Source organism: Muntiacus reevesi, chromosome 2, assembly GCF_963930625.1.
Source record: "Muntiacus reevesi chromosome 2, mMunRee1.1, whole genome shotgun sequence".
NCBI lineage: Eukaryota > Metazoa > Chordata > Mammalia > Artiodactyla > Cervidae > Muntiacus > Muntiacus reevesi.
The window spans coordinates 237,968,191-237,989,735 of NC_089250.1; the positions used below are offsets into that span (position 1 = coordinate 237,968,191).

Here is a 21,545-nt window from a genome sequence, read left to right on the forward strand (position 1 = left end):
CGGGACTGCTGCTCCTGGGGGCGCCTTCGCACCCTCTTATGGCTCCTCCAGTCCCCTTTGTCCCACCCACCCTCCCTCGTCTCTGCCTGTGACCCTTGTATGAGTTGGGCAAGTTCCTTGACCTCTCTCCTAAATTCGTAGGTAGTGTTTAAGCACCCTCCAAAGGATCAAGGATAATTGGAAAGACCAATTACGCTTGTTCTCTTCTCCCGTCCCTTCATCCTGGAGAGCACCGAGGGACAGGGGGCTGAGTCTCCTCCTCCTACACGTCGAGCATCGCTTCCCACCCCGTCCATCCCTCCTTAGTCTCCAGGGAGGCAGGGCGAGCGGAACTCAGCCCGGGGTCTACCGGCGCACCCCGGGTGCGCCCACCCTCATCCCTGCGCCTCGGTTTCACATCCACGGAAGGGGCTTGCGATCCCCGCGTCCCCTGGTGCGGTCTCAGGGTCCCGTCCGCAGAGGCGGCGGAGCGCAGCAGGCACTGGGGCGGGTGTGGCGCCCCGCCCATCCCGCGCCCGGGCACCAAGAACCCACGTGATTTCCCGGCAGAGGCAGCCGGCTCCCAGAGCCCGCCGCCGGGCTGCTGCGCGCCTGCTTTCAGTTTCAAGCGGAGCGCAGCCAGGTCGGGAGCGCAGCCGGTGAGTACGCAGCGCTTCGCGGGGCGAGCGGCGCGGGGAGGTTGGGGTGCGAAAGCGGCGCGGCTGCCGGAGGACTCTGGAGCCCGGCGTTCCCACGGCCAGGTGGTGGCTGGCCAGGCGGTGGCTGGCCAGGCAGATAGATGGTCAAGTACGGGAGGTCGGGCCGGCTGGACTGATGAACCGGTAAACAGTTTGGGGCGCCGGTAGACAGGGCGGCTGAGCGCCTGCCGCCCTGACGGAGTTTGGGGGACGAGTGGCGAGCCGCAGAGCAAAGCGAGTCCGGGTCACCCGGCTTGGGTTTCGGGACGCGGCTGCGCGCCTGCTCCCTCCCACTCCTCTCCACCTTCGCAGCGCTCCTGTCACCTCCTGGAGCTTCAACTTGTAATTGCCGGGTGAAGAATTTAATAAGTCCCGCTGCTCCTGGCGCGCAGTTCAGACTTTTTAGCCGAAAAAGCTTTTCAGGATAGACAATTCCAAACAGGTGCAAAAGTAGCCCTAGAATTTAAGTTGAGCTCTACAGATAATGCCTTGTTTTGATATGACCAAGCCCCGTGTAACCACCACGGTGGTTAGCTTCAACAAGCCAGTCCAGTTTCACCCCTGCCACATGTCATTTTGAAACAAATGGCAAACAGACATCACAGCACCTCAACCGAAAAATTTCACAACGTACTAAAAGACTTTTTAAACAGACGTAGCCACCTCACCATCACTTTAAATTTTTTAACAGTAGTTCCTTCCTGTCAAATCTTCGCAGACTATTCTTGATGAATACTTAACCTCAGAAGTAACAGGTGAATACACGGGTGGCTTTTTGTTTACATGGGTGCTATTTTGTTACTTGCTTTTTGCGTTTTCAAGTCGTTTTCAGTCATTTTGTCATGGAGGGGGCGGGAGGGGGACAAGGTCTGGAGTTTGCTGGAATGGCCCTTCTGTGCCGTTTGCATCCATTTTAGAAGTTGGGATTCTTATGTTTATTTTTTAAGAAGTTGGAGGTTCAGCAGACTTAAAGCAGTTTGAAAACCAGTACTTCCTAGCCTCCCAGACCTGGGGATAGTAGAAGGTGGTGTGTATTCAGAGCCAATACCTGGAGCCTCGTCTCTCCAGATTGCTTTTCTTTCTCTCTGAGAAGCTATAAGTTCAGAAAAGCATGAGGTTCAGTCTCTTATCAGAGAGCAGAAGGGGAGATAAAGTTGATGATTTCATGGTGCATGCAGGTTCCCCATCTAGGGTGCTTTTCTCAAAGCTTAATTGGAGATAGCACCCACTGGGCTGGTCATTGACTATGCCCACCTGCCTTGCCTGCAAAGCACAGCACCAGCTTGACTGGTACCTAGCATAGGAAGGAGACAAATCAGGGCTCTCAGCACCTTGAATTTGCTTGGTGGTGGTGGTGGTGGTGGTCAGTCGCTAAGTCATGTCCAACTCTTTACGACCCCACGGGCTGCAGCACACCAGGCTTCCCTGTCCTTCACTGTCTCCTGGAGTTTGCTCAAACTCATGTCCGTTGAGTCGGTGCTAACCATCTATCTAACCATCTCATCCTCTGTCGCCCCCTTCTCTTCCTGTCCTCAGTCTTTCTCAGCATCAGGGTCTTGTTTGATGACCATGAGTGTTGTATCTCTTAGAACCTTGGTCTCTCGCCTGTAAAATAGGGATAATGATATGTCCTTCCAAGTGTTTTTATGGGTTGATGGATGAGTATGCCCTGTTCATGGTCAACTTCAAGGTACTGCACGAGGGTGAGGGGTGAGAGTCCTTAACGAAGGCAGACAAGCAGAAGGGAAAGTTCTTTGGAAGAGTCTGACGATGTGCTTGGCCTTATTCCTCCAACAGATAGATACAGAGGTGATGGATATTTGTGGCACCGTCCGTCTCCCTACACTCCCCACATATACCTATCTCCCAGCTGAGAAAATCCAGCCAAATTACTTAGGGTGTCTTCCTCTGTCTGTTATGGGTTGAATTGTGTCCCCGAAGTTCTAAGCCCTCTATTTCAGAATGTGACTTTACTTTGAAAAAAAAGATTGCAGCAGATGTAATTAATTAAGATGATGTCATATGAGAGTAGGTGGGCCCTTAATCCAGTATGACTGGTGTCCTTATAAGAAGGAGGCTGGCATAGAAGATAGAGATACGCAGGGGGAGAAGACAGCCGTGTGACACAGAGGCAGAGATTGGAATGAGACATCGACAAACTAAGGAAGTTCAAGAACTGCCCGAAACCACCAGAAGCCAAAATTGGCAAGGCAGAGCCCACGCCTTGAAGCTTCAGAGGGAGGGTGGCCCTGCCCGCACCTTGATTTCAGATTTCTGGCCTCCAGAACTATGTGAGTATAAACTTCTGTCATTTTAATTCACCCACTTTGTGGTCCTTTGTTACAGCTGTAGCAAAGCTAGAAAACTAATTTGCCATCCCAGAATCTCCCCTCTGCTTTCCAGTTAAATACATATGCAACTACTTTGTAAAGACTCTGTGCTTTCACTGCAAAGGGCACGGTTCAATCCCTGTCTGGGGAACTAAGATCCCACATGCCATGTAGCATGGCCAAAAAAAAAAAAAAAAGCCATTTTGGAAGCATTCTAAAAGATGTAAAGTACTGGTTTTCTTTACCGGATCTGTTTTTTGAGTATTGGCTGGTAGCCCAAAGTCTTGACTGAAACTCAGTCTGCAAGGCAAACACCCAGTTGATTTGAATAGGAAAAAAAAAAAGTGAAAAATTGATCAGGCTGGCAGTTGGTGCAAGGTGTCTGGAGAAGAGAAGGCTTTTGGTCCCTGAGACTACCCTGAAAGACCATGTTTCTACCATCCACTCCCCTTAAAATGAGGCGGAAGTGGTGAGGCAGGCAAGAAACTTGGTTATATATTTGGGACTTACTACCCATAAAGTAAGCATGATTATGTAACCTCCATGCCATCTGGGATTTCCTAGATCTTTGAGAGCTGGGTGAAATTGTCATGAAACCCCTTTATACCCCTTTGGGAAGCCCTAAGTATTCTCAAGCTCTCTGTGGATCTGAAAGGTGAAGACGAATGTGAGCTTAGTTCTTCTGACCACCTCTGACCCCAGACTCTTCCGCTCTGCAGTCATCCTCTCTGCCTACTAGACCAGGGCATGAAATCAGTAGGTTTCCTGGGGTGAAAAGATGGTGAGCCTGGGGAAACCTGAGTTCATTTGTTTACCCTGTCAGTTTCCATTCCAGGTTCTCTGGGATGGGACTTGCGCTACATCCTGTGAGTCATTCCAGAATCTTCTGATAAATTCCCAGACACAGGAGTCTTTCCCAGAAAGGTGCCCTTCTGGCTGGGACGCCTCTGACATTTGGCAGAGGAGAATTTCAGTGAACTTGAGGGAATGTCAGTATTCACACTCAGATGACCTGTCTTCTCTGTCTGATTTTCCTCCTTCGGGTCTTTTTTCTACATATGTATATTCCTTTTTTTTTAATATAATGAACTCATAAAAACCAAAATGGAATTACACATTTTCAACTAAGTAACATAGAATTATATATTGAAGGAAAATTAATGGCAACCCACTCCAGTATTCTAGCCTGGAAAATTCCATGGACAGAGGAGCCTGGTGGGCTACAGTCCATGGGGTCGCAAAAGAGTCAGATACAACTTAGCAACAACAACAAAATGCTGTGATATCATTTTCAAAAAATATTTATTTATTTGGCTACAACAAGTCTTAATTGCAGCATGCAGGATCTTTAGTTGTGGCATGCAAACTCTTAGTTGTGACATGTGGGATCTAGTTCCCTGACCAGAGATTGAACCTGGGTCCCCTGCATTGGAAGCAGAGTCTTAGCCACTGGGTCACCAGGAAAGTTCATGTGATATCATTTTTTAATTGTTCATTTATTTATTTTTTTGTATAGCAGAGTTTTATTAAAGTGAAAAGGGACAGAGAAAGCTTCTGACATAAACATCAGAAGCGGGGCGGAGAGTGCCCCCCTTGCTCGTATTAGCAAAGGAGTTATTTACTTTTTAAATTAGTTATTACAATAAATCAAAAGATTGTCTCCAGGTTGTAAAGATCTTACTAGACCCATTCCCATAATTTACGTTATAAGATAACAGGATGAGCCAGAAGGTTTGCAGGAAGGAGAAACTCCTCAAGCAGAATACATTATTGTTATATAATCCTTAGTACAGAGTTTAAATTGAGTTGTTTGTTGTATAATTATCAGTTCCAGACTTAAAGAAAAAAACATTTCATGTAATTAAGACTAAGAAATGTAGAGGAAAAAAAGGTTTGTCCTTTCCTCCTCCTTTAGAATTCCGGACCCCTATCTCCAAGAACCCCAGATCCCTTTCTCCTCCTCGGGGATCCCGGACTTCTTATCAACCTGCATAGGAATGGACTCTCTCATTCCCCCCTTTTCTTTTAGGAGAATTATGTTGCCAAGGTAAAGGGGCATCGCTTTCATTCCATTAACTACTTCCTGCTATTGAGGGGTGTGGTCCCTAAACTGTTGAGGGAACATATTCTCCCAACCCTCATATGGAGGGTCTCTGATCCAGGAGCCTCAGGTAATAGTTGGAGGATCCTGTGGCACTCGTAGGAGCCTGGACAACCTTTTGTAACTTAAAAGCTTTCAGACGGTTAGAAACAAACTCCATTTTACAGTTACAGATGTAAGGCAAAATAGTCATTAAACCAAGTTAAAACCTAATCAAAATTAAAAGTCACATTATGTCCATAGTTAAGGTACAGTATGTTATACCAGTCCATCTTAGGATTGCTAGATGTCATCACAGAGTTGAAGAAACTCCTATCCTTGAAGCAGAGAAACCCACCATGGGAAGTCTTCAATTGATGAGGAGGTTGAAAAGCTGAAAGCTTGTCCTGAAGATTCCGGACAAACCCCCAAGATGATAGCTTACAGTGAACGGTGTTGGATTCGTGATCTCCAAAGAAGACGACTTTGGTAACAGGGACAAGGCTTGATCATTCAAGAGCTTTTGTATAGCAGAGTTTTATTAAAGTGAAAAGAGACAGAGAAAGCATCTGATATAGACATCAGAAGGGGGACGGAGAATGCCCCAGTTGTTTAGTTTTTAGAGGCTAGTATTGATACATCCACATAGTAAAATAATATAAAACATACAAAGAAGTATGTAATGCAAAGTAAGACTCCCCCTCTCCCCTGTCTCCCGGGCACCTGATAACCCTTCCTGAAAACAATCGTTTATCAGATTCTTATGTCTCCTTTCATAGATAGTCTAGGTGGGCCTTTACAGACATATATACATATCTGCATGTGTATTGTGTTTGTGTGTAAATCACCTTCTCAGAAATGGTAGTATACTGTATATAGCATTTTTTATCTTGCTTTTTTTAATTAAAGTTTTAAAAATTGCTTATTTGATTTTTGGCTGTGCTGGGTCTTCACTGCTGCTCGGGCCTTCTAGCTGCCGCGAGCGGGTGTGACTCTTTGTTGAGGTGTGTGGGCTTCCTATTGTGGTGGCTTTTCTGGTTGTGGAGCACCGGCTCTCAGAGCACGGGCTGCAGTAGTTTCAGCACATGCACTCAATAGTTGCAGCTCATGGGCTTAGTTGCTCTCAGGATGTGAAGTCTTCCTGCACCAGGGATTGAACCCGTGTCCCCTGCGTTGACAGGTGGATTCTTGTCCACTGTGCCACCAGGGAAGTCGTATCTTGCCTTCTTTTTCATTGTAATTTGGAAATCTTTCCACATTAAAACAACCAAAAAAAATCTGCCTTTTTCCTTTCTAAGAGCTACATAGTATTTCACTGCTTGTTGTTCCATAATTGATTTAACTATTGTTGGACAGCTAGGTCTTTTCCCATCTCTTATTATTCTAATCAGCATTATACCAAATATCCTTGTGCAGTCATCATTTTTACCTGTGTGAGAATAAATCTTTAGGGAAAACATCCGAGAGTGTAGTTGCAAGGTCAAGCGGAAAATATGCAGTTTGGACTTTGATAAATCTGGCAAATTACCCTCCTTAAGTCTTGTACTGATTTTCACTCCCACCAGCCATGTGTGAGGGGGCCAGCTTCCCACCCCTCCCCAAAACATGTGTTATCAGATTTTCCATATTTGCAGATCTAGTAGACAAATAATGGTGTCTCAGTTTTTTTCAATTCTCTTATGAATGGTTTGAGGCATCTTTTCAAATATTTAAGGGTCACTTTTCACAAACTCTTCATATCCTTTGCCTCCTTTCCCATTGAGTTGTTGGTCTTTTTCCTATTGAGTTGTGAATGCACTTTACATATTAAGAAGATGTTTTGCTGAAAGTTTTGCTTTCAAGTTCAAAGGATTCATTAACAAATGACTCATCATACACGATAAACAAATTTCAGTATTTAATAGAGGATTGACTTAATTTCAATATAGAGTCATTAAAAGAAGACAACATGTGGACTTAAACAGCATGCTGGCAAGTCCCTTGTTAATAGCAATCTGGAGTCCCAATTCGGAAAAGGTCCCAGATGGTGCATCCACCCCACAAGTGAGACTTCAAATTGCAGTTTCGGGGGCTCCCGCTTGTAATCCCAGGCTGTGAATTGATATCATCATCAGTTTGCAGGCACAAATTCAGCTCTTTTTTTACTTTCACCTTTTTACAATGCTGTTTGTTTCACCTTGTGAGTCATAAGATTTCCTTAGACCCCAGGGGATTGGGCCAGACCCTCAGAGGTTCAGGAATTGCAAGACCCACTCCCTTTCTTATCTAAAGTTTCACCTGACTCATGGTGTCTAGGCAGATCAGAGGCAGGTCAGAGGCCCGCTCTCCCGAAGCCTGCACAAGACTTCCTTCCTCCATTTTACTTTCCCTAACAGGAAATTACCTATTTGTATTAGGAATATACTATCATTTAAAAAAAATATTTTATACTTTTTATTTTGTATTGGGGTATAGCCAATTAACAACGTTGTGATAGTTTCAAGTGAATAAGGAAGGGACTCAGCCATATACCTACATGTATTCATTCTCCCCCAAACGCCCTTCCCATCCAGGCTGCCACACAACGTTCAGCAGAGTTCCCTATGCTCTACAGTAAGTATTCTCTCATCTTAAGTGGCTACATACTTGTCCAAAGAATGGTTGAACTGTATTTGTTAGACGTTTAGATTGGATCTTGTTTTTTCCTGCACACACGGACTGTTTCCTCTGTTTTATATTAAAAAAAAAAGAAAAGAAAAGAAAAGAAACCACCCCAAAACAAGATGTGGCAGTTTAATTCTTTCCATAACCCTTACCAGAATTCTTCTCAGGGAAGGAAGTATTTCTGGAAAAATGCCTTTGATGGAATTGGGGTGAGTGGGACCTGTGTGTGTAGAGGTCATCAGGGATCAGCTGGTCAGCAGAGCTTGTGTGAGGGCTAGGGGTGCAAAATGTGCTCCTGAAGTGAAAGAAAGAGGAGATAGGAGAGAGGGGAGGATGAGGAGAAGGTGGTGAGGAGCTGGGCTAAACAGGAAGAAGACCCCTAAAAACTTCTTCGGGATAGGATGCCCAAAGTGCACTTGAACTAAAGTGATGCACATGCTTCATGTGAGGTGGATGCTGACAACAGCCTAGCACCCGCTCCACTCTGCGGTGGTTAACTCAGCGCACATCTGCTTGGATTCTGCAATGTGCCAGGCTGTGTGCTAGGTACTGGGCTATAGGCGGGGACATGACAAGGCCCCAGCCAGGGAGCTGACGTGCCAGTGAAGCAGACAGTACCCAAGTGCACGAAGATGTGCCGTAGACATCAGGTAACAGTGAGGGAAACTGGGCAACTGAGCTCCTTTTGCCTGTAATGTAACAGAACCTGAGTAGGAGCCCTCTGTCCAAGGAGATCTGCCTGTGTGGGAGCTGGAAGCTTCCCCAGGCCATGGTATTTCAGGGTGTCTGAGCCATTTCATCTGTACTGGGAAAGATGGGGCTGCCCCAGCTGACTTCCAGCCCTGTGAACGAACAGGCAGAGGGCTGCTCACAGCCTGGACGGTTTCCTTCAGCTCTCTTTCCACTGTGGACTTGTAAAAGGATATGTGAACTTTATTTTTAATTTTGGTGTTGTGTTAAAATACACATAAAAATTTCCATCAACCATTTTAAATGTTTTTAAAATTTATTTATTTTTGGCTGTACTGTGTCTTCATCGCTACACAGGCTTCCTTTTGTTGCGGCAAGTGGGGGCTACTCTCTAGTTACAATGCATGGGCTTCTCATTGCGGTGGCTTCTCTTGTTGTGGAGCACGGGCTCTAGGGTGCACGGGCTTCAGTAGCTGCAGCACATGGGGCTCAGTAGTTGTAGCTCGCAGGATCTAGAGCATGGGCTCAGTAGTTGTGGCAAATGGCTTCGTTGCTCCATGCATGTGGAATCCTCTCAGACTGGGACTTGAACCCAAGTTCCCTACATTGGCAGGCAGATACTTATCCACTGTGCCACCAGGGAAGTCTTCTGTCAACCATTTATAAGTGCACCGTTCAGTGCTTTTAAGGACACTCATGTTGTGAATCCATCACCATCATCCATTCCCATAACTCTTTTCATCTTGTAAAACTGGAATCCTGTGCCCATTACCCAGTAGCTCTTAATTCTGCCTTCCCCTCACCCCCTAGCAGCTGTCATTCTACTATCTGTATGGATTTGACTACACTAAGTATCTCATATGGGTGAAATCATACACTGTCTTTGGGGGACTGACATGTCACTTAGCTTAGGTGTCCTCAAGGTTCATTTATCTTGCAACACGTTGCAGAATTTCCTTCCTTTTAAAGGTTGTATAATATTCCATTGTATGTATAATCACGTTTTTCTTATTCATTCATCCATCGATGGACACTTGGATTGCTTCCATGTTTTACCTATTATGACCAGTGCTGCTGTGAACCCAGGTATACAAATATCTCTTTAAGACCCTTTTAATTCTCTTAAGTATACATCCAGGATCCAGGGTCATAGTATAGTTATATTTTTGATTTTTTGAAGCACCTCCATACTGTTTTCCACAGCAGCTGTACTATTTTACTTTCCTACCAACAATGCACAAGTGTTCCAATTTCTCCACATCCTGCCCATCACTTTTTGTTTTCTGGGTTGTTTTTCATAGTTGCCATCCTAGTGAATGCAAGGTGATATCTCATTGTAGTTTTGATTGTGTGTGTGTGTGTGTGTGTGCTCAATTGCTCAGCTGTATCTGATTCTTTAATGGACTGCAACCTGCCAGGCTTCTCTGTACATGAAAATTTCCAAGCAAGAATACTGGAGTGGGTTGCCATTTTCTGCTCCAGGAGATCTTTCAGACCCAGAGATTGAACCCACATCTCCTGTATCTCCTGCTTTGGCAGGCGGATTCTTTACCACTGAGTTACCACTGAAGCCCATTTCCCTAACGATTAGTAGGGCTTCTCTGATGGCTCAGTGGTAAAGAATCTGCCTCCAATGTGGGAGATGTGGGTTTGACCCCTGGGTCGGGAAGATTCCCTGGAGAAGGAAATGGCTGCCCACTCCAGTATTCTTGCTTTGGAAATCCCATGGACAGAGGAGCCTGGCAGGCTACATTCCACAGGATCGCAAAAGAGTTGAAAACAACTTAGCAACTACAACCTAGCAACAACAGCGATTAGTAATACTGAGTGCCTTTCCATGTGCCATTCATGGCCATTCATGGCCATTCATGTTTCTCTTCGGAGAAATATCTGGTCAGATCTTTTGCCCATTTTTGAACTGACTTCTTTGGTTTCTTGTTGAGTTACAGGAGTTCTGTCTGTATTCTGGTTATCAATCCCTTATCAGATATGTATTTTGCAGATATTCTCCTGTTCGGCATTTTTACTCTGTGGGTAGGATCTTTTGACGTATGATTTTAAATTTTTTTATGAAGTCCAAATTTTTCCATTCTTTTGATGTCTGTGTTCGGTGCCATCTCCAAGAAACCATTGCCAAATCAAATGTCACAGCGTTCATTCTATGCTTGCTTCTAAGAATTTTCTTATTTTAGGTCTTACACTTAGGGCCTTATCCATTTTGAGTTAGTTTTTATATATGGTATTAGGTAAGGGGCCAGCTTCATCCCTTCACATGTGGATATCCAGTTTTCCCAGAACCATTTGTTGAAAAGATTGTCCTTTTCCCCATTGAATGATCTTGGCATTCTTTCAAAAATAATTTGACTATATATGTGAGAGTGTATTTCTAAACTCCTTATTCTATTCCATTGGTCTATATGTCTGCCTTTATGCCAATACCACACTGTTTTGATAACTGTAGCAAGTTTTGAAATCAGAAAATATGATTCCTCCAGTTTTGTTCTTTTTTTCAGGATTGTTTTGACTATTTGGGGTCCCTTGAGATTCCATATGAATTTTAGGATGGGTTTTGTTTTTTTTTTTTTTTTTAATCTTTACAAAAAAGAGGTCAGTGGGATTTTGAGAGATTGCATTGAATCTGTAGATCACTTTGGGTAATTTTGACATTTTTACAATTGTAAGATTTCCAATCCATGAACATGAAATGTGTTTCCATTTATTTATGTCTTATTTAATTACTTAATGTCTTATTCTTTCAGCAATATTTTGTAGTTACATTGTACACATCTTTCACCTCCTTGGTTAAGTTAACTTCTGAGTATTGGGTTGGCCAAAAAGTTCATTCAGATTTTCCTGTAAGTTATTATGGAAAAACCCGAACAAGCTTTTTGGCCAACCCAATGTTTTATTTATTTTTGATGCCATTGTAAATGGAATTGTTTTGGTAATTTCCTTTTCAGATTACTCATCATCCATATTTAGAAACAACTGATCTGTTTGTGTTGACTTTGTATCTTGTTGCCTTGCTGAATTCATTTATTAGTTCTAACAAGTTTTTTTTTGTGTGGAATCTTTAAGGTTTTCTGCATACAAGATCCTGTCATCTGCAAACAGATAATTTAACTTCTTCCTTTCCAATTTGGATGCCTTTTATTTCTTTTTCTTGCCTAATTCACCTGGCTAGAACTGCTAGTTCCATGTTGTATAGAAGTGATGAAAGCGAGCATCCTTACTTTGTTCCTGATCTTAGAGGAAAAGTTTTCAGTCTTTCACCATTGAGTATGATGTTTGCTATGTGTTTTTCATGTGTAACTTTTATTATGTGGAGGTAGTTTCCTTCTATTCTTAGTTTGTTGAATATTTTTATCATAAAAGGGTGTCTTTTGTGTTTAGTTAACTTTTTGTAGTGAAATGTTTAAATTCTTTTTAAATTTTCTTTTGAGTATAGTCTATAGCTAGTTTCCTTGTGGTTAACATGAGGATTACATTTAACATCCAAATATAACATTCTAATTTGAATATAGTGACTTCACTTCAGTAATGTACAAAAACTCTGCTATTTTACAGCTCCATTCCCACTGTTTTCTGTTGCTGGTGTCACAAAATTACATCTTTATACTTTATGTGCCTCAAATATAAAATAGTAATTTAAAAAATGCATTAGTCTCCTAGTGTTTGTGGAAAACAAGATTTGGAATTAAAAACCAATTGCAGTAATACTAGATTTTACACTAACAATTGTTTTTCTTTACATGTATACATAAATCCTATAGAAAACAAAAAGTACAAACTATTGCTGCAATAACACTAGCTTTTATGATTGTCCATATACTTACCTTTATTGATATCTTTATTTTTCATATGGCTTCAAGCTACTATCTAGTGTCTTTTCATTTCACTCTGCAGGAGTACCTTGAGCATTTCTTGCTGCACACACCATGAAGTCCCTCAGCTTTTGTTTATCTGGGAATATTTTTATTTCCCCTTACTTTTGAAGGACAGTTTTGCCAGATATAGGATTTTTGGTTGACAGTTTTCCTTTTATCACTTTGAATGTATGGGTCTACTGTCCTCAGCTTTCTGAGGAGAAATTTGCAGATAATCATATTGGGGAGCCTGTGTATGTGATGATTCACTTCTCTCTTGCTGCTTTCAAGACTTGAACTTTACCTTTGAGATTTTGGGTTTTTTTTTTTTTTAATAATTTTATTTATTTTTGGCTGTGCTGAGTCTTTGTTGCCGCATGAGCTTTTCTCTAGTTGTGGAGAGTGGAGACTACTCTCTAGCTGCACTGTGTGGCCTTCTCATTTCATTGACTTCTCCTGCTGTAGAGCATGCTCTTCAGGGCTTCGGTAGTTGTGGCACGCAAGCTCAGTCTTGCAGTTTCCAGGCTCTGAAGCACAGGCTCAGTAGTTGTGGTGCACAGGCTTAGTTGCTCTGCAGCATGTGGGATCTCCCCAGATCAGGGATTGAATCTGTGTCTTCTGCATTGGCAGGCAGATTCTTTACCACAAGGGCAACCAAGGAAGCCCCTCTCTTTTGTTTTTGAAAGTCTGCTTATAATGTATTTTGATGTGGGTCTCTGAGTTAATTTCACTTGAAATTCATTGAGGTTTTTGAATGTTTATATTCAACTCTTCCATCAAGTTTGAGAACTTTTCAGCCATTATTTCTTCAGTTTTTCTCTGTCCCTTTCTCTTCCTTCTTCTGGGGCTCCCATAGCACATGTGGTGGTCCACTGAGTCATGTCTCACACACCCCTTAAACTCTGTTCCCTTTCTTCAGCCTTTTTCTGTTTCTCAGCCTTGATGATTTCCTTCATTCTATCTTGAAGTTCCCTGATTCTTTCTTCTGCCTGCTCAAATCTGCCTTTGAATCCCTCTTTGAATTTTTCATTTTCAATATTACATTTTTTTTCAGCTCCAGAATCTCTTCTTGGTTTCTTTTTAGGTTTTCTATCTCTTTATTGATATTTACATTTTGTTCACACAACTTTTTTTTTACTTTCTTAGCTCTTTGGGACCCTTTAAGGGAGTTGTTTTAAAGTATTTGTCTAATATATCTGTCCTTAATTTTTTTCAGAGATGGAGTCTATTGAATATTTTTTTCCTTTCAGTGGGCCATTGTTTCCTTTGTATGCTTTGTGATTTTGCTGTTGTTCTTGTTGAACACTGGACATTTGAATCTAATAATGTGTAAAATCTGGGAATCAGATTCTCCCCCTCTCCAGGGTTGCTGGTTTCGGTTATTGATTTGTTTGTTTTTGCATTGTTGTAAACTGTTTCAGTGCCTAGGGTCAACCTGAGATGTAAACTTAATGTCTTCTTATGTTTTTTCTGAACCTTTTCTTAGGCATGTGCAGTCACTTTATAATTTTCCCCATATGTGCGGTTGTTTCTGAATGTCCTTGTCTTTAATGTCTGGCCCTCAAAAGGGGAAAAGCAGAATTGAAGGAAGAAACAAAGGCATTAACTGAAAGTTGCCCAGTCGTGTCCAACTCTTTATGACCCCATGGACTGTAGCCCTCCAGGCTCCTCTATCCATGGAATTTTCCAGGCGATACTGGAGCGGGTTGCCATTCCCTTCTCCATGGGATCTTCCCAACCCAGGGATCAAACCTAGGTCTCCCAACTTGCGGGCAGATTCTTTACCACTGAGCCACCTTTAAATCTCCTGGAGGTCAGTTCAGCCGAGAAGAGGCTTGCAACATGGAGGGAGTGGAGTGTATCAACCATGGCTGCCATTTCTGTCTGCGCCTCTGAGATCAGAAGCAGCAATCAACAGTTATGGCCCAAGTCTCCAATATCTGAAGGACAGGGTCCTTTTTACCCACCCTAGCTCCTGCAAGCTGCGTGCAAGTTGTTCCAGGAGCAGGTGCACAGCTGACTGCCACGAGTCTGAGGGGTAAGGGATAGGTACCTATTACTGTATTAAGAGCTGAAATTGACCAAAATTAACCAAAATTTAAGAGTCCAGACTTCCCCTTGCAGTTGTAAGCTTTCAACAGACTCCAGAGTTCCAAAACAGTTATACCAGATTCTGCTCACACAATTTTTGTCTAAATGAGGAGACAGAATCCTAATGCTTCCTACTCTGCCATCTTCCCCAAATCCTCTCTTGAACCATTGTTTTTTATATACATTCTTTTTTTTAATATTCTTTTCTGTTATGGTTTATCATAGGATACTGAATATAGTTCTTTGTGCTATACAGTAGGATCTTGTTGTTTATCCATTCTACACATAAAAGCTTATATCTGCTAACCCCAACCTCCCGCTCCATCCCTCCTCCAGCCCCCTCCCCTTTGGCAGCCAACAGTCTGATCTCTGTGTCCCTGAATGAACCATTATTTTAAAAATTTGAGACCATGTTGCTAAATTTCTTTTCTGGAAGACAGTGTGGATACAGAGGCTGCAGGCAACTATAAAACTGCTTGATCCCCCAACATCCATCTTCTGAGGGGAGGCATGGAGCCCGTACCATCAGCAAAACCCAAACCCCCATTAACTCCTTGCCTAAGAGGTTACTTCTGCTCTTCACGCCAAATGGAGGGAAGACTCAAACCGTGGGGAACTTGTACTCTGAGGCATTCAGGTCCTGTCACAGCATCTTGTTTGAAGAGAGAAACAGCTTGCTGTTTTGCGTGTCTCACGATAGTCTTTTCCTTACGTTCTTGAAGGTGTCCTGTGCATTTTGCAGCCACAGAATTCTCTTCTTGAAGTGGAGAAGTCAAGCTTTGCCTCAGACTTACACAGCAGAGTCAGCCCGATAATGTTAGGTGGTGCGTGGACAAGGCATTCGTTGAATCATAAAGTGAGAGCAGCTGTACTCTTTTCACTTCTCTCTGACCCTCCTGATTCGTCAAGAAGAAAGTCTCAGTTGACTGCTAATATCCGTAATGCCTCTCACGCTGAGGACCACCTTTTCAACAACTGGAGGCCAGGTCTCAGCCCAGAGCCCCAGGGGGGCAGTTTCAGTACCGTTTCAGTGGGCATCATTTTAGTTTCATTTCCCTTGGGTTTCTTTGGAGGGGTTACCTTCCATGCAGGGCAGATGATACTAGAAAATCAAGTTCAAAGTGAAATGATTTCTAGAAAAAGTTTAAGGAAATGATACTTTAATTCTCGTATAAGGCAAAAATGTTCTCCAACACGGGTTAAAAAAAGTCTTGAAATTGTATTCCTCTCCCTAAAGAGTAAGACTGGGGGAAAATTCACATGATATATTTCTGAAAGGTTTAGAACTTTTCAAATGAGTGCAGATTATATTTTATAGCAGAAAAATAATCAAGAACTCTGGAAATGATTATTTTGTTCAGAAAGAAGGTCATTGGTTGAAAGCAGTGTGGTGCTTCAGTTAGGAAAGCGCCTCTGAGTTCAGTGGAGGGGTTTTTAAAAACTCTTTTTTTTTTAAAATTTTTGGCCATGCTGGGTCTTTGTTGCTATGTGAGGGCTTTCTCTAGTTGCAGCGAGCAGGGGCTACTCTCTAGTTGTGGTACACAGGCGTCTCATTCTGGTGTTCTGTCTTGCTGCAGAGCGTGGGTTCTAAGGCACAGGCTCAGTAGTTGGGGCTCACGGGCTTAGTTGCTCCGTGGCATGTGGGATCTTCCCAGATCAGGGATCAAACCCTTTCCCCCCACATTGGCAGGCGAATTCTTAACCACTGAACCACCAATGAAGTCCTCAGCAGAGCTTTTAATGTTTTTTTTTCTTTTTTAAGAAAAATTTTTTGGCCATTTACCATGTGGGATCTTATTTCCCTGACCAGGGATCAAACCCATGCCCCCTGCATTGGAAGCACAGAGTCCTAACCACTGGACCACCAGGGAAGTCCCTCAGGAGAAGTTTTTAATCCACTCTTTGCTTCTTGACTTCCCAGAGTCTGTAGCATGAAGGTAACATCTGCCTTGAAAGGGTGATTGAGAACCTGCTGAGGAAGTGCAAGTGGAATACTGTAGCATGTTGCCCGGACCTGTGCTAAGAACCCAGTATACGAGATTAGCATCAACTAGCATCTGCTGCAGATGGGCAGTCCCCCTCATTGTGCTGTAACCTTCATTATTGTCTTCCATCCTCAGAATGACCCTGTGAAGTAGATGCAGAGTCATCACCCCCATTTGCAGATGAGGAACTGGAGGTACAGAGGAGTTAGGAAACTTGCCCTAGGTTGTGCCGCACAACATGTTGAAATCAGGATTTGCACCCAAGCCTCCTGACCCCTTGTCAGTTCCACCAGTCCCTGAAAGGCGGGCTGGTATTAACCCTGCTTGATGTACAAGTGAGTCACGGCTCAGAGAGGGCAGGGACTTGCCTGTTATCACCCAGCAAGTCAGTTTGGGGCAGTGAAGCTCAGAACCGAGGCTCTAACCAACCAATCACTGACCTCCAGCCCTCTCCCCAAGCCTTTCTTCTGCCCACGTTTTGTGTGTCTGGGCGCTGTCAGTTGGCATGGGCGGACGTAGGTCAGTTGATCCATCCTGGAAGTAGAATTCCTCTTCTGACTTCAAAGAGTCCAGCTTTCTGGTCACTGATCTTCTGTCTTCTTTCACTTTCAAAAAAATGTTTTCAGCTTAAACCACACAGGTAATACATGATTAAATTCACTTTGCAAACAGCTGAATACCATGTCAGGTGCATACATCTCCATTACTCACTGCTTCCTGTCCCAGGCCTGTCCTCTCCTAGTTTGAGATAACCGGTTTGGTGTGTTGCCTTTCAGAACTTTATCTAAGGCTTCACATTAAAAAACAAACAAACAAGGGGATTCCCTGGAGGTCCAGTGGTTAGGACTCTGCACTCTCAATGCAGATCCCACAAGCCATAACCAAAAAAAAAAAAAACAAAAAACCAACTATTAAAAAAAACCCCAAAACACTTCTATTGGGCTCACTAACTGCAAGGCCTTGTTTTAAGCACTTTACATGTATTGACACATTCACAACCCTGTGAGGTAGATACTGAAGTTATCCTTGGTTTATTTATTTTTATTTATTTTTGGCTGTGCTGGGTCTGTGTTGCACAGGCTTTCTCTAGTCGTGGCGAGTGGAGGCTAGTCTTCATTGTGGTTTGAGGGTGTCTCATTGCAGTGGCTTCTCTTGTTGCAGAACATGGGCTCTAGGGCTTAAGGGTTCAATAGTTGTGGTGCATGGGCTTAGCTGCCCTGAGGTGTGTGCAATCTTCCCAGACCAGGGACCGAACCTGCATCCCTGCATTGGCTGCTGGATTCTTAACTACTGGACCACCAGGGAAGTCCTATCCTTGTTTTATAGATGAGAACATTGAAGCCTAGAGAGGCTATACAATTTGCCTGATGCCACACAGCCTGCAAATGGTGAAATGTCTAGTTCCAACCTAGACAGTTGGCTCCAAAATTCATGCTCTTAACCTCTAAGTTATAAAAACATGGGATTATAGACCTGGATGAAGAAATACAGTGTTGGTGCTTTGCTTTCTATGTATTCTTCAAACAAATGGTATCATATTATGCATATCTTTATTCATGTGTCTTGTTTATTCAGTTAATAAATATAAGGATCCAGCCATGTCAGTGATCTTCATGCCCATAACCCAGAGGTGTGGTCAACTTTATTGAGATATGAGTTGGTCAAAGGCTGCAGGATTTCCTTATCCAGTATGCTCTGCGTATTCCAGGCTGGGTGGCTTTCCCTGGGCTTTCTGCCAGGCAGCTTGGTTGTAGAGTCAAAGGGTAGACACACTTTAAGTTTTAGAAATCGCCTCCAATTTGCCTTTGGAAGTGGGCAGAGCAATCTCCAGGCTGTGAATTTGAACCTCAGGATCTAATTTCTCCCCTTTACATCTTGAGCCTTCTTTGCCCCCCTGAACTCCCAAACCAGCACACAATTCCTCTGGGATCCTCTTCAACCACATGGTTGGAGACAAAAGGGGGAATTCCAGGCCTCAGCTTCATTTTCAGTTTGGTGTGGATGTGGGAGGAGTTGGCAGGGCCACAAGATGCCAAGGAGCAGGCCAGAGATGGAAATGCAGGAGGAGCATCATTTTTCAGCAGACACCCTCAGGGTCCCATCTAAATGCGGCCATCTCGGTGGCCTTCCTACCCCCAGCCTCTTGAAGGCAAGAAGCCTTGTCTCTGCTGGGGAAGCAAGGTGCTGGGTACAAGAGAACACGAAGTCCCTCTGCCCGCCCAGAGTGGAGCGCTGGGTGGCAGCGTGGCCTACAAGAGTAGTTCCCAAGCTCAGCTGGGCTGCTTCCAAAAGTGCCTGTGTCCCACCCTCGGAGACTGTGCTTGATCTGGGGTGCGGCCCATTGGAATTTTTAAAACCCCGATGACTCTAACATGCAGGCAGGTTTGGGACCCACTGGCCCTCCGGAGGCCCAGGACCCTGATGGGCAGGAGCCTTCTCACCAGCCACTTCTGGTGGGTGCTGGACCCAAACCACCAGGGCTGAGCGGGAAAGGCAAGACCCCTCCCCGGCCACCTGCTGTCCACATTTCAGAGAAGGGTGTGCCCGGAAACCCCAGGGGGTCTTTTGGTGGAGAGTCTGAGCCCTCTAAGCAGGAAGTTGGCCGGAATGAAGCAGGCGGTTTCAGTTCTAGTGATGGGGGTTGGGAGCCAGATTCCTGGTTTCCAGTGACAAGGAGAGAGAGGCCCTGTTGGATTTAAAACGGACCACCCAGGCCCAGGGCTCAGAGTACAGGCTCATGCCACCCTTCTCAAAGACTTTGAGACAAGAAGATGCTTCCTCAACTCCCAGCTCTGTATCTTTCTAGCTGGTGATGTGGGAAGGGTCCCTCACTGCTGGGAACCTTGGTTTCTTTTTCTTTTTTTAATTAATTAGTTAATTTGGCTGAGTCAGGTCTTAGTTGCGGCACTCAGGACCTTTGATCTTTGTTGCGGCATGTGGGCTGTTAGTTGTGGCATGAGGGATCCAGTTCCCTGACCAGGTATCAAACCCGGGCCCCCTGCATTGGGAGCAGGGAGTCTTGGCCACTGGACCACTAGGGAAGTCTTGGGGCTTGGTTTTTCTGCTTTGGTAGACCAAACGGGTGCATGTTAAGTCCTGTAGGACCCTGTCATTGTGAGGGACAATAAAGATGATGGTTTTCAAAAGAAATCATCCCCATCACACACCCTCCCCCTCCCGCCCCACGGAAAGGTGCCGGATCAAGGACCCCTCTTGCCCTCTCTGCCGGCTTTTATGGATGAGGGAAGAAATAGCTGCTCATATCTCCCTGAAGGTACCCCATGGTGGGGACCCATGAAAAGAGGATGATTCCTGGGGTGGGGCTGCATTAGCTCCCCCTAGAAAATGCCTGATGGCTCAGTCTGGTCCTACTTACACTTCTTACTTGCTGTGAGTGTCAATAAGGCCTTCCCCTCTCGGGACTTCAGTTTCCCCAACTGTAAAATGGGCCTGGGAACATCCCTGGCCGCCTGGTGGTTAGGACTCCACACTGCCACTGCAAGGGGCACGGGGTTTGATCCCTGGTCAGGGAACTAAGATCCCATATAGCCGCAGTATGGCCGAAGGGAAAAAAAGGCTGGGGAGTGGGGGAGTGGGAGCTGGCATGGATTCTTCCAGCTAGGTTCGGCTTTGCTTCTGGGCTCAGGCGTCCTCCAAAGCCTTGGACTATGATAATCCACCCTTGGGGGATGCAGAGGCCCTGAGTTTTCTGTCATCAGCCCTGTAGGACTTGGTGTGAGAGGGCTTGAAGGCCTCTGTGGAGTCTAGTCCACCCCGGAGTCCCAGGGCTGACCTGTCCACTCGGTCCTAAGAAACCAACTTCAGCAGCACTTGGCTTGCTCTCCTTTCGATGTTTTGGTCTAAATGTCTTGAGTGGCTGTCATGGCCCGAGCCATGCTTTTCTTATGGTCCCCACCAACCACATCCTTCCTGATCTTGAGGTTAGGGTTCTAGCCTTCTTATTTCTGGTCCTCTCTTCCCACTGGCTGACCTCCGTCGTCCTCTTCTGTCCTCTTTCCTCCCACCGGGGTCCCGGAGCCGGAGCAGAACCCCAGGTCTGCCAGAACCAGCCGGAGGACAGGGCTTCCAGCCACCCACGGGCCCTGGTGCTCGGCTTGACCCTCCCAGACAGCCCTGGGAACAGGGATGGCCGGTGATGCCCCCCTTGTAGAGATAAGGAAACAGCCCAACCAGTGAGGTTTCGGGGTGCGGCCAGCACCTATGACTGCTAAGCCCCAGCCTCGAGGGGCCTCCCTCTCAATCCAAGCAGGAAGAAGGAAGACGCAGTCCGAGGTCTGTGACTTCAACCATATCCTCTCCTCCCTCCCTCTGTCTCTTCCTTCTACTGCATGCTGGGCTGGGGCTGCAGAACAACAACACCGGTAATAATGGCTAATGCGCCAGATGTGCGCCTGGGGTTTTGCCTGCCTCACCTCTCAATGCCCTTGCTGGGTAACCCGTTATTACCCCCAAGGCTGACCCTGCTGATGTCTGGGTCTCCAGTCTCCTGGACACCCCCTCACGGGCCAGTCCCCCACCCCATTCCCCATCCATTGTGGGCGTAGGCTGCTCACACTGTACCCTGCCCTGAAGGATTGCCCTTGGCTGATCCGAATGCCCCTCCTCCACTCCCTGGACGTGGCCCATAGCCAGTGTCTGGCGGATGTGGCCGTTGAGGGGGCGGGAAACAGCAGCCCAGCCCCCTTGCCTCTTGGCAGGATAGGCCTGTTGACCTGTCACTCACATCCCAGAACTCCCCGTGGTCAGGCTGAAACTAGACCGCTCCTGAAACCGCATCTTTGCCTAACTTCTTCCCTTGCTCCATCCTGCTTCCCTTTCAGCCTTAAAAAATAACTTCAACAGACACCCCTGTCTTGGGTTCTGCTTTTAGCAGCCTGACCTCAAACATCCTCCTTTTATAGATGAGGACACTGAAGTACCCAGCCATGGGGTAACCAAACCAAAGCCACACAGCTGGTGCCAAGTAGAGACTCGAATCCAGGGCCCTGTTGCCAAGGCGTTTGCTCTTGTCCAGAACCAGGTGGTGTTGCCAGCTGCTGAAGGAAGACTGACCAAGAGGAAATGACCGTGCAGAGTGACAAGCCCTGCTGTGGGGGAGAAAGAAGACTTTGCTAAGGAGGGAAGTCCAGTGGTGGCAGTGTGACTCAGTCTGGGAAGGCAGC

At 45.2% G+C, this 21,545-nt stretch overlaps 1 protein-coding gene across 7 annotated transcripts in view; it reads left to right on the top strand.

Moving 5' to 3' along the window:
- Positions 1 to 532: 532 nt before the first annotated feature.
- The window catches only part of NLRC5 (NLR family CARD domain containing 5), an 86,736-nt gene continuing 65,723 nt past the window's right edge, over positions 533 to 21,545 (top strand). For 6 of the 7 annotated variants that reach the window (XR_010661677.1, XM_065925379.1, XM_065925373.1 and 3 more), the window contains exon 1: positions 533 to 638. The gene's annotated coding sequence lies outside the window, so the exon portion shown is untranslated. Of the gene's footprint in view, positions 639 to 2,844; positions 2,969 to 21,545 lie in introns of those variants that run through there. The other variant, XM_065925375.1, reaches the window with a different exon arrangement.